The 15560-nt window shown below is 33.1% G+C and overlaps 1 protein-coding gene across 2 annotated transcripts in view; it reads right to left on the reverse strand.

Annotated features, from left to right (window-relative positions):
• The window catches only part of TBC1D5 (TBC1 domain family member 5), a 568425-nt gene that overhangs the window by 512131 nt on the left and 40734 nt on the right, over positions 1 to 15560 (reverse strand). For both annotated transcript variants that reach the window (XM_032408767.1, XM_032408765.1), the window contains exon 2: positions 4310 to 4372. The gene's annotated coding sequence lies outside the window, so the exon portion shown is untranslated. The remainder of the gene's footprint in view (positions 1 to 4309; positions 4373 to 15560) is intronic.

Genomic DNA, 15560 nt, shown 5'->3' on the forward strand with positions numbered 1-15560 from the left:
AAGAGTTCTGATATTATACGTATGAATGAGTAAGAATTATTACAGAAGAATTTTTTCTTTTTACTGTACAATCAAACACAAATATGTCAGTGTGGTTACTTAGTTCAACTTAACAAATCATCTAATGCTCTAGAGGCAAATAAACTGGAACCTTAATAATCTAATTATGACTTTAATGATGTAATATGTCATTTTAGATAAATACCTGTCAAGAGGGAATTAAAAAGAAAACTACAAAAAAAAAAAAAAAACCTTTTCTAGAGATTCCTGTTTTCCCATACAAAATTTCACCAAGGAAAAACACTTGTTTTTAAAAATATTTTGGCAAAACTGCCAACATATTGATACATATATGATATATAACATGGAGTTTTTGGGGGGATGGGGAAAACACTGGATCATCCAACATAAAATTTATATTTGGAAAGTAGAACAAATAGGATTAGTTTTCAGTACAACGTTAAATATGCCACCAATTAAAAGATTTAGAAGGCAAAAATGAGCACAGAAAATCCTACAATGTATGATATGAAGAGAAATTTTAGAACTCTCTACTATACCATGAGCAACTTTGCCATCCCCATCTTTCTGTTCCCAATTGTAATACCTCTTTACTTTCACCTTGAAAATAGGCTCCAAAAGCTGTGAAACATCAGTCACGCTTGATAAAAGTCATAGCCACAAACTGCCTTGGTTGCCTAACAAAAACATACAAATACTGGCAAAAGAAGTCAGTTTTATCACAAAATCAAGTATTTTTAAAGATATTGTACGTGAATTAAGATTCCTCTTAAATATATGTTATAGAAGGGTATTAGGAATTACTCATAGACAGGTGAGATATTGCTATCACACTAGTAATAGTGTGTCCTGAATTGGAAGATAAATTATATGGCCAACCTAGCTATTACAGTATTTCATATTACCTAAATCACAGATTTTGAGGATTTTATGATGTAACTTATTATTTACTTGGAAACTCTAACTTAAAACCTTTGATTCACACAATACCTTGCTGTTCATACAAATGCAGCTACCCACGGCACTCACACCACCATCACCCCAACTCTTCCGCTAACCCTAGCTCCTCTGTTTTCTGATGTTTGTGTACTTCAGACCCAGGATGATAAAGGCTTATCTTTGTCTTCAGGTAGCAAACAGAATATAAAGATCCCATTCTCTTAGCCTCACACCAAATTCACAACATTTTTCCTTACTCCTGGAGGCTCTACAAAATCTTTTAAATAATTACATTTAAGTGTTTAAAATTACAATTGGCTATTTTCTCATCTTTTTTACACACATGTTAAAATACTTAACTGTATATTAAACACTATATTTAGAGTTAATTTAATAGTACATTTGTGGCCATTTCTATAAAAGCTCAGGCATCAGACTCTTAATCATTCTTTTAACAATATGTGTCTAACCCTGATAATACCATTATTTTTATAAGGAAATCAGACTTGACCTAACAGAGCCCTGGAAATGGCCTTGGGCTTAGGAGCCCAAAGATCTGAATGTTGGACATCCACCAGGCAAACCATACAATCTCCCTGAGGCACAAATTCTTTTTATGTAATTCTGATCCACTATATGGGATTACAAGAAGAATCAAGTCAGAAAATTCAAGAAGCTCAAGTACTGCCTACTGTTTAGAAAAGATGACCAAGTATAACACAAAGTGAATACACTTAGCAAGTTAAACCTATCAGAAATAAAGAACTACATTCTCAAAAACAAAAAAGCAAAAAAAAAAAAAAAAAAAAAACCACCCAAAACTGGTTAATACCAACTACACATGCAAAACTGTAATGGGCTAAGAAAGACCTTTGAGAGTCAGACTCAATGAGTCCTAATCCCAGCGGCATCACTTACTGCCATGTGTGTGGCAATGAGCAAGTTACTTAACATCTCCAAGTTTCTGTTTCCTCATTCATAAAATGAAGACAGTAACTGTATTTATCTCACTGTGAAGAAAAATAATCCATACAAAACATATAAGCACTGTACCTGCACATAATAAGTGCTCAATAAATGCTAGCTATTACTATGAAAATCTCCACTGAGGTCTCCTTCCAAAAACAAGTCCTAAAAAATTGTTTTGATGTCAGGAGAAAATTTCCCATATGTGTGCATATGTGTATGTGTGTGCATGCACATATGTTTGTCTTCCAATGAAGACCACTTGGATAACACAGCTAATACTCCACAAATACATATTAATAGTGTGGCTGGGCATATTATTGTGACAACTAACATAGTAAGATCTTATTCAACATTGGAGAAGGCAGCTTTTTTCTTCAAAAGAAGTCCACATTGGCATACTGAAGCACATTTTGAAATAAAATTCTATCTGACAGTATTTGTGGTTGTTCATCTCCAAAACAGAAGTCACAGATATGTATAATACACACATTTTTAAATCCATGTATATAAATCAAATGAAACCACTTCCTTTAAAGCAAACATATGAAGACGCTAAAGCAATATTCCAATTAAACATTCATATATTCAATATTTCAAAATAAGAAATGTGGGTATATATATATATATATATATATATATATATATATGCATAATTTACATTCTATAGTAAAACCTGTCTACAGAGGCCATTTTCACCATATTTCAACAGCATCCTGGGGTGCCTTTTGGCTCAGTCAGTTAAGCATCTGACTCTTGATTTCAGCTCAGGTCATGATCTGAGGGCTGTGAAACTGAGCTTCGCATCAGGCTCCGCTCTGGGTGTGGAGCCTGCTTAAGATTCTCTCTCCTTTTCCCTCTGCTCCTCTTACTACATCCCGCCCCTTGCTCATGCTCTCTCAAAAAAAAAAAAAATTAAATCAAATCAAATCAAATCAAGAAACAGCATCCTAACTTGAATTGTACAATGCTGTCTCTCTCTGAAATGTTAAAACTGTAAAGTACACAGTAATTCACTGCAAGCAAACACAGAAGACTAAGTTGTGCATATGACATTCTTTTACCCAACTACTTAACCTATTCATTAAACCCATTCAATGACAGAGCACTAATAACTGCACTATCTTATGAAATAGAATCAGATGAAAGAAAAAATACCTTATTTGGTTAAAAATAGAAACTTTACATAAGAGAATTATTAGCTAAAGTCAGAGAAATTATACCTTTCATTTATAAAAGCCCTTGTCCATTTTAGTTCATTAAAATAAAGTTGTATAAAACTTTCCATAAGGGATATGATGATATTAAATATGTCACTATGACTGGTATAAAAATTTATATCAACATCATGCTATTTGCCAAATACACATATAATGAGAATTTTAAAAAATAAAGGCTACATCAAATTTATATCTCAGGGATCCAAATCTAAGTTGGACTTCATTTCTCTGAACTTTCCCATATATATCCCAGTAGTAAAATAGATTTGCCTCTAAAATAAAATAACAAGACTCTGTTAGTTATTCTAAAGCAAGTAAGAAATGCAGACCTGCCCTTTAGAGAAACAAAGTATAATGTGGACTGAGGTTTACATGTTCAATCTCAGTTTACATACTATAGGCTATATCATTAATTCATAAGTGACTCTACAATGAGTATGCACATAATACATAAACATTCTATCATCAGTAACCCTAAACAGGTAAATTTAGAACTAAACAAAGCATAACTGAAATTTCATCTCTACCACAAATTACTAAGAAAAAAAAAGAAAAAAAAATCCATGGGCACTGCAATGAATACACTTTTGCCTTAGAGCTAATACTTTAATTTTAAAGAACCGCAAAGAAAAAATCAAAACTAGTCAGTAACAATGCAGGCTCTAAAAGCAATAAACTCAAAATTAAGTTATAAATAATTTAAAGCATGTCATGAAGATGTATTAATAATTCATCAGATAAATAATTTACTAAATAATCAAATAAATAAATAATGAAATACATAAATAAATCAGCAAATAAATAATTCTGCAAAATAACCTAAACAATAAGTCACCCAAACAAATCACAAGCCTACAAAACGACAATGATTTTTTGGATTCTGATAGTTTTAAATAAGCAAATGTACATAAACTAGATCAATCCTTGTTAGAATTAGAAATATTTTTCAATGCTATTGGTAAAATCCTCATCTCAATACATAATAACACATTTTCAATTTTTAAAGGACTGTATTGGATTAGTTCATATAAATTATTAATGTGATTATAATATATCCTGCTCTATATTTTACATATAATATCTTTGCCTAACATATTTTCCCCCAAACAACTGGATACTTAAAATATTCTTAACTTACACTTCTTTTTCAAAGCAATACTTACAGGATAATTGTGCCACTGCCTTTCTGATAGTTTTCCTATCTTCACCAAGTCTTTGGAAATTTTCTGCAGAGATAGAACAATAAGAATAACCTTAATTATTACAGATGAGATTTCATCGCTAGTGAACAAGGTTTTGTAATTGTACAAAGTAGCAGTGGGAAGTGGACATTATTAGTTGTAAACTACATAAAGTTTTTAGAAGTCTTTAGTGGATGAAGTACAAGCTAACAGAGGCTAGTTTCCTCTATTGGAACTGACACACAAGCTGTTACAATTGGCAGGATTTCAGATATAAAGGCAAAAACTTTGAAGGACAAAGTGATTGGCTGACATCTAATGCTATCCTCAATTTGAGAAGCTCAAAGTCCTTGATAGAATACATGAGATCACTTAACTGTTACAATTTGAATATAATGACAATCTAATTAGAGCACCACAAAGAATCAAAACACAATTGACCTCATCAATCAGTCTTCGTTGCACATTTAAAGTTTGTATCTACCCACAGTATAGTACTCCCGAAATCCATAAATAGTAGATCCCAAACTATGATAGCCTTTCACACAGAAATAAGAACTCTAAAGTGGGTTTTTTTTACGCATTACAGATAAATTCAAACAATATAGTACATTTGAAGAGAAGATTGTCTACGGTCCCCAAGTGTAAGGGAAGATTCTAACTTTATCTACACAACTTCTGTGTAAAGGTTCCTCAAACTACAGACCCCTTAAATCTGAACTCAACCTAAAAAATATAGCAAATCCTAAAACATCATAAATTGGTTAGAGCAATGGTTCTCAACTGGGGAACAATTTGCATCCCAAGGGACATCTGGCAATGTTTGCATACATTTTTGGTTGTCATAACTGGGCAATATTATTGGCATCTAGTGGGTAGAAATCAGGGATGCTGCTAAACACCTATAATGCATAGACAAGAACCCCACAAAGAATTATCTGTCCTAAAATGTTACTAGTGCTGAGGATGGGGAAACCTAAGGTTAGAATATAATGATTTTTAGTAGTGTATGGTTTTCCTCTTATAAAATAGTACAAATTTGGTTCAGAGATGTAAAGTCTTCTGTAATGTGTGTAACATTATATGCAGTGGAATACCCTGGAAAAAAAATGTATATTCTTGAAAGGGGTATGTGGGAACTCTGTACTTTCTGCTCAATTTTTCTATAAACCTAACACTGCTCAAAAAAAAGTTTATTAATTTTTTAAATGTGTATCCTTCACTCATTTCACTAAAGCCATGAACAACTTTCTTAGAATCAGTACTAAAAAAAGTCTACAGTAAAAATTTTTTCATTTTTTCAAAATTCTTCCAATAAAGTTAGTAAGAGAACATTAAAAGTCACATTTTTGAGCTGACTTTGTCAAAGTGACTAGCCAAGATATTTAATATTAAAAATTCATAGGGCTTGAAGGGATTATTCAGATACAATATACAATCCTCAATGGTTTATGGGTTGGTTTTGTGGGTTGTTTCTGTTTTGGGGTTTTGGGGGGGATTTTGTTTGTTTGCTTTTGCCTAAAAGCTACCAAGTGTTTTCTGAAATAATATTTGTGATAATTATTAAAAGCACTTGAGAACAAAATTCAGCAATATAGCTAACAAAAACATCCAAAAATTATGTACCATTTTAAGTACCTTCCTTTCAATACCAATTAATCTGTCTCCAGTCTTAGATTTTTGCAGATTTTAAGATTTTTGTAGATCTTAAAGTAGATTAAAGTAGATCCAAAATCTACCATGACACAATTCATGTTTCCTTATATTTGACCTATTACATTACTACATAGAGTATTAAACAATGGTATCCTTTATCAGATAGAATTAGGTCATATCCTTCCCAAGCCAAAAAATGTTCTTAAGTTATAATAATATAAAGACTTAAGAGGGAAAAAAAAGGGAGAGAACTCTCCCCATGTAAATGTCCAGAAACAGACAATCAAAAGCTGATGTGGCAGCTCCAAATATTGAGGACCTAAGTTCTTTCCATCTTTCTGCTCTACTACATACTGTTTCTACTCCAAGTTGCCTCATACTCCAGGACTATGGGCACTCTTGCTAATACATACACGTTGCAGGTAGCAGAAAAAGAAAGGGGAGGGGGGCGCCTGGGTGGCTCAGTTGGTTAAGCGACTGCCTTCGGCTCAGGTCATGATCCTGGAGTCCCTGGATCGAGTCCCGCATCGGGCTCCCTGCTCAGCAGGGAGTCTGCTTCTCCCTCTGACCCTCCCCCCTCTCATGTGCTTGCTCTCTCTCATTCTCTCTCTCTCAAATAAATAAATAAAATCTTTAAAAAAAAAAAAAAAAAGAAAGGGGAGGAAAAGGCCCACCTTGCTGCCTTCTAACTCTCCTGTGTTATTTCAGCCTACAGCTTATAAACCATAGCTTTATCCTTTGGCCACACCTAACCATCTGGGAGGATAGGAAATGTAGTCTCCAACATTGGTAATAATGCCCAGCTATAATACTGGGGTTGTTCTTACTAAGGAAGACAGGTAAAATGAATTTTGTAGGGCAAATTATAAGTGGAGGTTACAACTCTTCAAAGAAAATGGGAGATGCACTCAAAATTTCTCATGAGGGTGGTTCACTGCAAATTACTGGTACATGTACACAGATTTGTGTATGTGTGAAAGAAAACCTAAATGTTTAAGTAAATGTTTAAATAAATTTAGGGATAATCTCAGAATAGAATACTATGTAGTCACTAAATATCACACTTTAGAATTTTACTGATATGGAGAAGTGTTCATAATATTAAATGAACAGGCTATAAAACATTTCATATAAAATAACCCCTATTTTATATAAATATAGATACCAACACATACATATATGTATACACAGTATATATTTTTACATACACATAGGCACATCATATATCTATATCCAGAGACAGACTGAAATCATATAAAATTCAAGAGAATGGAACTAATCTAAATGGTAATAGTGGTTTAGGCTTTGGGAACTGTAACTAACTTTCACTTTCCCCATACTTTTCATTACTTTCTAATTTTTCTACAATGAACACATACTATACTTATGATTACTTTTCTTTCTTTTTTAAGATTTTATTTATTTGAGATAGAGAGTGAGAGAGAGAGAGCACAAGTGGAGGGCAGAGGGAGAGGAAGAAGCAGGCTCCCCACTGAGCAGTGAGCCTGACACAGGACTTGCAGGACTCGATCCTAGGGCCCTGGGAGCCTGACCTGAGTCGAAGGCAAATGCTTAACCAACTGAACCACCCAGATGCCCTACTTATGATTACTTTACATGAAGATTTTGGCCTAGATGAGGAAAAGCACCTTATAAAAGTAATTAGATTCAAGCTTCAATTTACATTTTTACTTAGAATTTGCTCGTAATTAAAAAAAAAGTGGGGGGAATCTATAACTGAGCTGTATCTTTCCCAACTGGGTCAAAACATGTAGGTTTCTCTTTAGTTGGTAATAAGAAGCTAACCTCTCTGTGCCCAACTTGTTTTCAACTTACTAACATTCACATATCACATTTGTCAGCTTTATACAAGTCACTCCTAGCCAGATGCTACATCCATCATTCCTAACAATTTACCCTGACATATTGATTACTTTGTTCACATCACTCTGTAGAACTAATCATTCGTACTTCACGCTTCTACAAATCCTTCCACTTTCTATAATTCTCAATTTTTTTCTACTCTATTGCACATTTTTCTGGTTACTTATATAATGGATACATCTAACAGAAATTACATCTTTCTTATATCTTTACAACTATCTTTCATTGTCTTGACTTTTCCAGAGCTATTACTGGGTATACAAACCATTGCTACATTGGTATTAACTCTATTGTCTGTAAGTCTCATAATTTGGAACACCTTAAAGTTCTCCACATTTTCTAGAGTGATTCAATTTCCTAAGCCCCTATTGCTATCATATAAAAAATAGAAAAACAGGAAAAAGGCAAGCAATTGATATATTTAAAACTACTAATATGTTATTGAATGGATCAAAACAGCAAATAAAAAAGTAAAATATATGCTCCTTACACTCTAAAACTTGGTCAAATAAGACAAAGAAACACACACACACAGAAGGCAGGGAGGAAGGGAGAGAGAGAGAAAGAAATTCACAACCAAATGTAAAAAGAGGCAAGTGTACAATCAGGACAATATGTACTACCAAAAAATCCGAAAGCTAAAAGCCACAGGCACAAATAATCAGGGAAGACTCTTCAACTGAGACCAAATTAAAATAGGGCTAGGACAGTGGTTCTCAACTCTGGGAGGCATCACCCCCTTCAAAGGACCTTTGGCAATGTCTGGAACACTTCTGGTTATCACAAATGGAAGTCACTAGTTGCATCTAATGGGCAGAGGACAGGGATGCTGCTAACATCCTACAATGCACAGGAGAGCCCCCAAAGAAATGAATTATTCAGCCCAAAATGCCAACAGTGCTAGAAGAAGCAGTTGGAGTCAAAAGAAGAGATAGCATTTAAGCGGGATGGAATGACATGAGTAAAAGAATGATAACTACAATACACGATGTCTTTAATAAACCATAATACGGCTAGTGAAAGAACAGGGGGAAAAGAGATTAGAAAACATAACAGGGCATAGACTGTGATGGGCCTACACAGTAAGTCTGACAGACCAAGGAGATAAAGAAAAATGCCTATTATAATAACAAAAATATAAGAAAGCTGAGGTGCAAAATAGCAACATACTTTATAATAAACAAAATTGTAGATAGATGGGGACACTGATTTCCAGCAGTATGGCAGACTAGATACCTTGATACTCTTAGAGGTTACTTTTAAAAGTTAGTGGAAAAATCTATTTCAATGAACTGCTTAGCTAGCAAGAAAGTACAGTATTCTCATAAGCCATAAACAAAAGTAGAATAAGCAAAACCAGAAACCACCTTTTATCTTGAGAGTATGTGTTCCACTGCAGAAAACTGGGCTTACATTTCGATGGCTACACAGGCTCAGGATAGGCTCTAAAAGTTTATCAAAAGGAAACACCTATATAAAGCTGTTATGCCAAAGGGCTACACCCTTAGGTTAAGAGCACCACAAAGATCTCCCTCCTGTTACCCCTTACAGTCATACCCACCCCAGACCCCACCATCCCTAACCCCTAGCAAACCCTAATCTGTATTCCAGCTCTATAATTTTGTTACTGCAAGAATGTTTTATCAATTCTCTCAACACAGTATCCACAAAGTGTAACCTTCAAAAAGGTTCTCAGACTAAATTCACACTACATATATAATCCAATAAATCTCATATGATGATGTCGTTTGAAGTACTCTTAAACTGTTAATACCCCCAGGCATCTGGGGGAAACATAGGCAAATTATTGGTGAAAGAAAATAAGTTCAATACAGGCCTCAAACAATACAGCAGCTTTCAAAAAACCCTACTCAAATTTAAAAAAAAAATTCACAAAACATACAAAGATACTAGATACAATGAATGAGTCAACACAAACAAAAGAACAAAAGACAGCAGGATTAGACTACAGATTCTTCAACTACTGAACAAATTATACAATAAAGATGTTTCAGTCAACAGAAAGGCTTAAAATATATATACACAAGTTAAATAAATCCTCAAGAAATCAAAAACATAAGTTTTAATTCGCAGTAAAAGTTAAATAGCCGACTCAATACAAGTAGAGAAAGAATTAGAAAGACATTTAAAACCGATCTAAAATTCAGGTCAGAGAGATAAAGAAAAAATATGTAAAAGCAGCTAAAATATATAAAGAATAGAATAAAGTCTAACAAAATAATGCTGAAACCACCTGTGAAGAGCCATTTTTCAAATTGTCAATCCACTGCAGACAAAAACTGTAAAATTCAATAAAAGCGAATTTTTTTAAAAAAAATCTTGTGCTTGGATGTCACAAGAATATCAAGTTGTTATTAAAAGTTTCGAAAAGCTTACTTCAAATTTCTGTCCATAACTCATCATAGACCAATGAAATCAGTTTGTAGACCAGCATTGATCTGAAGATCACACTTTAAGTAGCAATGCTCTAAAACACAAGTAGATTGGGGCACCTGGGTGGCTCAGTCGTTAAGCGTCTGCCTTCAGCTCAGGTCATGATCTCAGGGTCCTGGGATCGAGCCCCGCATCGGGCTCCCTGCTCCACGGGAAGCCTGCTTCTCCCTCTCCCACTCCCCCTGCTTGTGTTCCCTCTCTCGCTGTGTCTCTCTCTGTCAATAAATAAAATCTTAAATAAAAAAAACAAAAAACACACAAGTAGATCAAGATTAGAAAAGAATTTAAAAGAGAAAACAGAGTATAGGTAACATTCAAATAAATAATGGTTGAAAATTTCCCAGCTTAATTGAAGACACAGTTGGACAATCTAAGATGTAAGAAAAAACAGATAATAAAGATACAGGTAAATACATGGCTACTAACTCATTATCAGTGCAGAGGCTACATCCACCACAATTACCGCAACACAATTCCCGACTAGCATTTTCTACCATTATTTTTTTTTTTAAGATTTTTTTTATTTATTTATTTGACACACAGAGAGAAAGCACAAGTAGGCAGAGCGGCAGGCAGAGAGAGAGGGAGAAGCAGGCTCTCCACTGAGCAGGGAGACGGACGTGGGGCTCGATCCCAGGACCCGGGGACCATTATTTTTAAAAACAAACAACTTGGGCTAGATGTACTCTAAATAAACAAAATAGAAAGAAATGGACTCAGTAAAAGTTACCAGAGATCAAGTTTTAAGAGCTAGTGATGTCCACTTCCAGTAGAAACATTCTGTCCACATTTCCACTAAACACTAAACTCTGTCCATACTGCCAACACTAAATTGTGTTTATTAAATTAGAGTTATTTTTAATGTATAAGTTTATGAAACAAGAAGAAATACATTCTTATATTAGCACAGGCTAAAGATATCTTCAATTATACTGAAAATGGGAACAAATCAGAGAGTGAGACAAACCATGAGAGACTCTAGGCTCAGGAAACAAACCGAGGGTTCCAGAAGGGAGGGGGTGGGCGGATGGGGTAACCGGTGATGGGTAGTAAGGAGGGCATGTGTTGTGATGAGCACTGGGTGTTATACCTAACTAATGAATTGGTGAACACTGTACAAAAACTTATGATGTACTATATGCTGGCTAACTGAAATAATAAAAAAAATTATACTGAAATGAACAGGATTCCAATTTCCATTCACTGTCCTTTTCAATGTGAAGTGAGCTACATAATATTTCACCATACTTTACCTATCAAATCCTCTAACCAGAACAGATTCTTTTATTTCTAAATGCAGTTCATTTAAAAAACATTGCTCAGACATCTAACAGAAATCAAATATAAAATCAAACCTACCTGAAAAACAGAAATTATGGCATCATACCTCCTGAGGAAGAATCATAACTAATATCTGTATAGTGTTTGGCCATTTTTCAAATGTATGACACACACCTAATTGAAGCATCACAATAACCTGATGGGATCTTGGTTTTATAGAACAGACATAATAATGGCTAAAAGCTTAAAAAGTGAAAGAACATGTTGAACAGTATCAAAAAATATACACGAGAAGATATGTAAATTAAATGTAACAATATAAAGAGAAAAAGATATTCAAAATCGAATCAACGGCTGCTTCTTAGTGTCATTTCCCATCACATTCAATTGAAAGGACAATCACTAGGCATACATAGCAAATAAACTCAATGAAATGATGTATTAACCTATTTGATTCAGTGCCACCAAATTCAAACAATTCAGCAAGATTTTTAAAAATTTAATTGCTTATTGAATCTTCATAAGATTCACATGGTACTACATCTCAGGATATGGAAAAATAATTTAAATAGAAAATAAAACTGAGCTAAGCAGTTAAAACATCCATCTGGTAAAAGTGAGTAAAGGATGAGAAAGGCAGAAAGCCTTTTGAAAAGCTGAGGGGCAAGGTCCTTAAATAAGAGGAAGTTTTCTCCAAACTATTCCATAGGTGTATTGATTCAAAGTTAATGCCTGAGCACATAAAAGACAAAACACCCTAACTTTGTGGTTTACAATAAAGATGGATTTAAGCTGGAAATTCATGGTGAAGTTTGTTGTTGTTGTTTTTCCAATGCATTGTTTCAACCAGACACAGGAGTCACACTATGAGAATATTTGGCCTTATAATTAAAATTTTTTTAAAGATTTATTTATTTATTTGAGGGAGAGAGCATGCACGCGTGCATACACAGGTGCACCCATGAGTGGAAGGAGGGGTGGAGGGAGAGAATCTTCAAGCTAATTCCACCCTGAGGGTAGAGCCTGGCGGGGCTCAATCTCACAACCCCATGAGATCATGATCTGAGCCTAAACCAAGAGTCAGATGCTTAACCGACTGAGCCACCCTGGCACCCCCTTATAATTTAAAATTTTGATAAACCACACCAAGTTTAACTAATCACCAATCTATTCCAATACTAGGAAAAATTAAATTTCCCTTAGTGCCTTCTGAGTTTTTATTCAAATTTATGTGTATTCTTCTCAGCTGCTTCAAGTCTTCTTTGTGGAGAGAAAAAGGCAGGCTTTAAAAATATACCTACATATATATACACATCCATACGTACAAAATGTTCCCATAATTGTAAGCTTTTCACTGGTACTTCCTGATCCCTACTTAAAACATGGATGTGGATAGGTAAATAAGTTTTTAAGGTAATACTAAAAATCAACAGTCTTTTAAAATACTTAAGTAAAAGCAAACCAAAGATCTTTTATGGCATCCATAAAAACAAGCTACAAAGCCAAAATTCATCATAAACATTTGTAAATGGCTTAAAATTGGGGGGAAATAAAGTTTAGTACTTTGCACCTCTTGAGCTTACTATAGGGACACTCAATAACTAAGTTATATCTGAATCTTCAATATCTGAAGATTAACATCCTAAGTCAGAGAATCAAAAGTTTTCCCACCAAAACACCCCTAATGAGTGCTCCAAAAGGCAACAAACTCATATACATGGGATACTGGGAATAGAACCCAAAATTGTTAATGGCAATCATTAATTTTCTTCAGCAATGGGTATTATTTTAAAATAATTGTGCTAATTCTTTCCCATTCCATAATATCTCCCTAAAATTCAACTCGAAAAGAATGCACCATGGTACAAACATGCAGCATGTTTGTACTACTTCCTCACAGAGCCAGCACTAAAAAGGGTACAGTTAAGAGTCTCACCCTTTTGCTCAAACCAGAACCTCATGCCTTTGTTGGAGGAGTACAGATTTTATACTTGAAGGAGAGCTAATTCTAATAAATTTCTAGGTTTAATCAGCTATTCTTTTCCATAAACACTGAATCCACCAAAGAATTAACTCTACCTTTACACACACCACTAATAAGCTGTTCTTTTACAAGTTTTTAACAACTCATTTCTTGAATAAAATCTTTAAAATTACATATTGTATTATAGAAAAATAATTGGTAACCATGTTATAGACAACTCTTTTTCAGCAATTTAGGAATAACTCTAGTATTAAATTGCAAATATTCGCAAGAAAATCAAATGGAGATAGTTCATGCCTTGTTCTCACCTAATTATGAAAATTATCTAAAAAGGTTATAGGACTTATTTCAAATTCTATATAGTTAGGAGTCATAACTATTCATAATTATACATTTGAGCTTAAATTATCTTAAATTAAATATTCTGAATTTAAATTATCTTTATGAATTTTATAATTAATCCATTCTTATCATTTGTATTAAGTCCTTTAACAAAAAATTATATCTAATCTAAAATTTTAAGAACTGTATTTTTTAAAATAAAGTCATTAATTTTCAGTCACCTTTTGATTGGATTGCCATTTACATGTAAGGAAATATGGGTTATTATTTTTGCATTTAAGTTCTAACAAAAGTAAATAAAAATCATTAAAGGTTATTTTAAGTTTTTAAATTTAAATTAGTGGGTTTTCTAAACTTTGGGATAATTTTTGGTAAATGCTTTTTGTTTAAAAATCACAAACTTCCCTATAATTATAAATGCAATTTTAATCTAAGTTATTTAATTTGGCATAATTTAAATTCAAAGGTATCATGAATAGTTATTATAACTTTTAATTACACTGTATTTGAGACACTTATTTTTATATCACTTTAAGAAAAAAAATTACAGGTCATGCACTATCTCCACTTCATTTTACTGTGAATATATTTTATCACATATGAAAACTGATCCTTATGTTCCAAAAAATATATATTGGATATGACATTACATCCATTTTCTCTCTTCAATAACATTTATAAAAATTTTCACAGTTAACTTATTCAGAAAATGTGAGTTCAGATTTTAAAGTACATTTATGGGTAAAGTTCCTAGAATCACTTAGATACCCAAATTTAATTTCCTGAATAGTTACTGAAAAGATTAAACTATTATAATCAAATACTTTTACAGTAATAAAAAGAAATCAATGCAACAAAATGTCCAAATAGGAGAAATATTTCATGTTTCCACTGAAAGCACAATTATTTCTGTCTATTCTAATACACAAAAATAAACAGTTGTTGGGAGTTCTTTTTGATGGCTTTTACTTTTGTGAACTAAGCACAAATTTAGTGGTTAATGGCAGTTAATATAGCTTCTCCACAATTATACACATAAACTAAATAAAATAAATACCCTAAAATAGTTATATTTCTCTCCATAAGAAACGAAGTTAACCAAGTTAACTTCCTGAGCAGAAAGAACTGAAAAAAGAAAGAGCATGCTATACTAAGTGCCATGAAACCTAAATGTAGATAAAACTGTATATGGAATTCATAAGATTTTTTTTGAGAAATTTTGGAACTTTTATAAAAAAACAAACAATAATATTACAAACCTCTACATTTCCCCAACCAGAATTTATAACAAATGGCATTCACGTTATGAATTCAAAGGCAATAAATATGAACCTTTATTTGCTTCACTTTATGTATATTTACAAAAGAGTAAGTAGAGATAAAGTTAAAGTCCATCATTCATCATTCCTAGTGCCATTTCCTTCTTTTCACCTCCTTACTAGCAACCATTATCATGAGATTGGCATGTATTTTTACATTTCCTACATTTTTATTTACATATTGCAATAAGACTCATGTTTTGTATATTTTTTCAATTTTCATAAATGGTATACTAAAAATACTTGCTTTTTCATTCAACATTATCTTTGAGATCTACTGATATAGATATACTTCGTTCCTTTTTTAAGATTT

Source organism: Phoca vitulina, unplaced genomic scaffold, assembly GCF_004348235.1.
Source record: "Phoca vitulina isolate PV1807 unplaced genomic scaffold, GSC_HSeal_1.0 scaffold10, whole genome shotgun sequence".
NCBI classification, from domain to species: domain Eukaryota; kingdom Metazoa; phylum Chordata; class Mammalia; order Carnivora; family Phocidae; genus Phoca; species Phoca vitulina.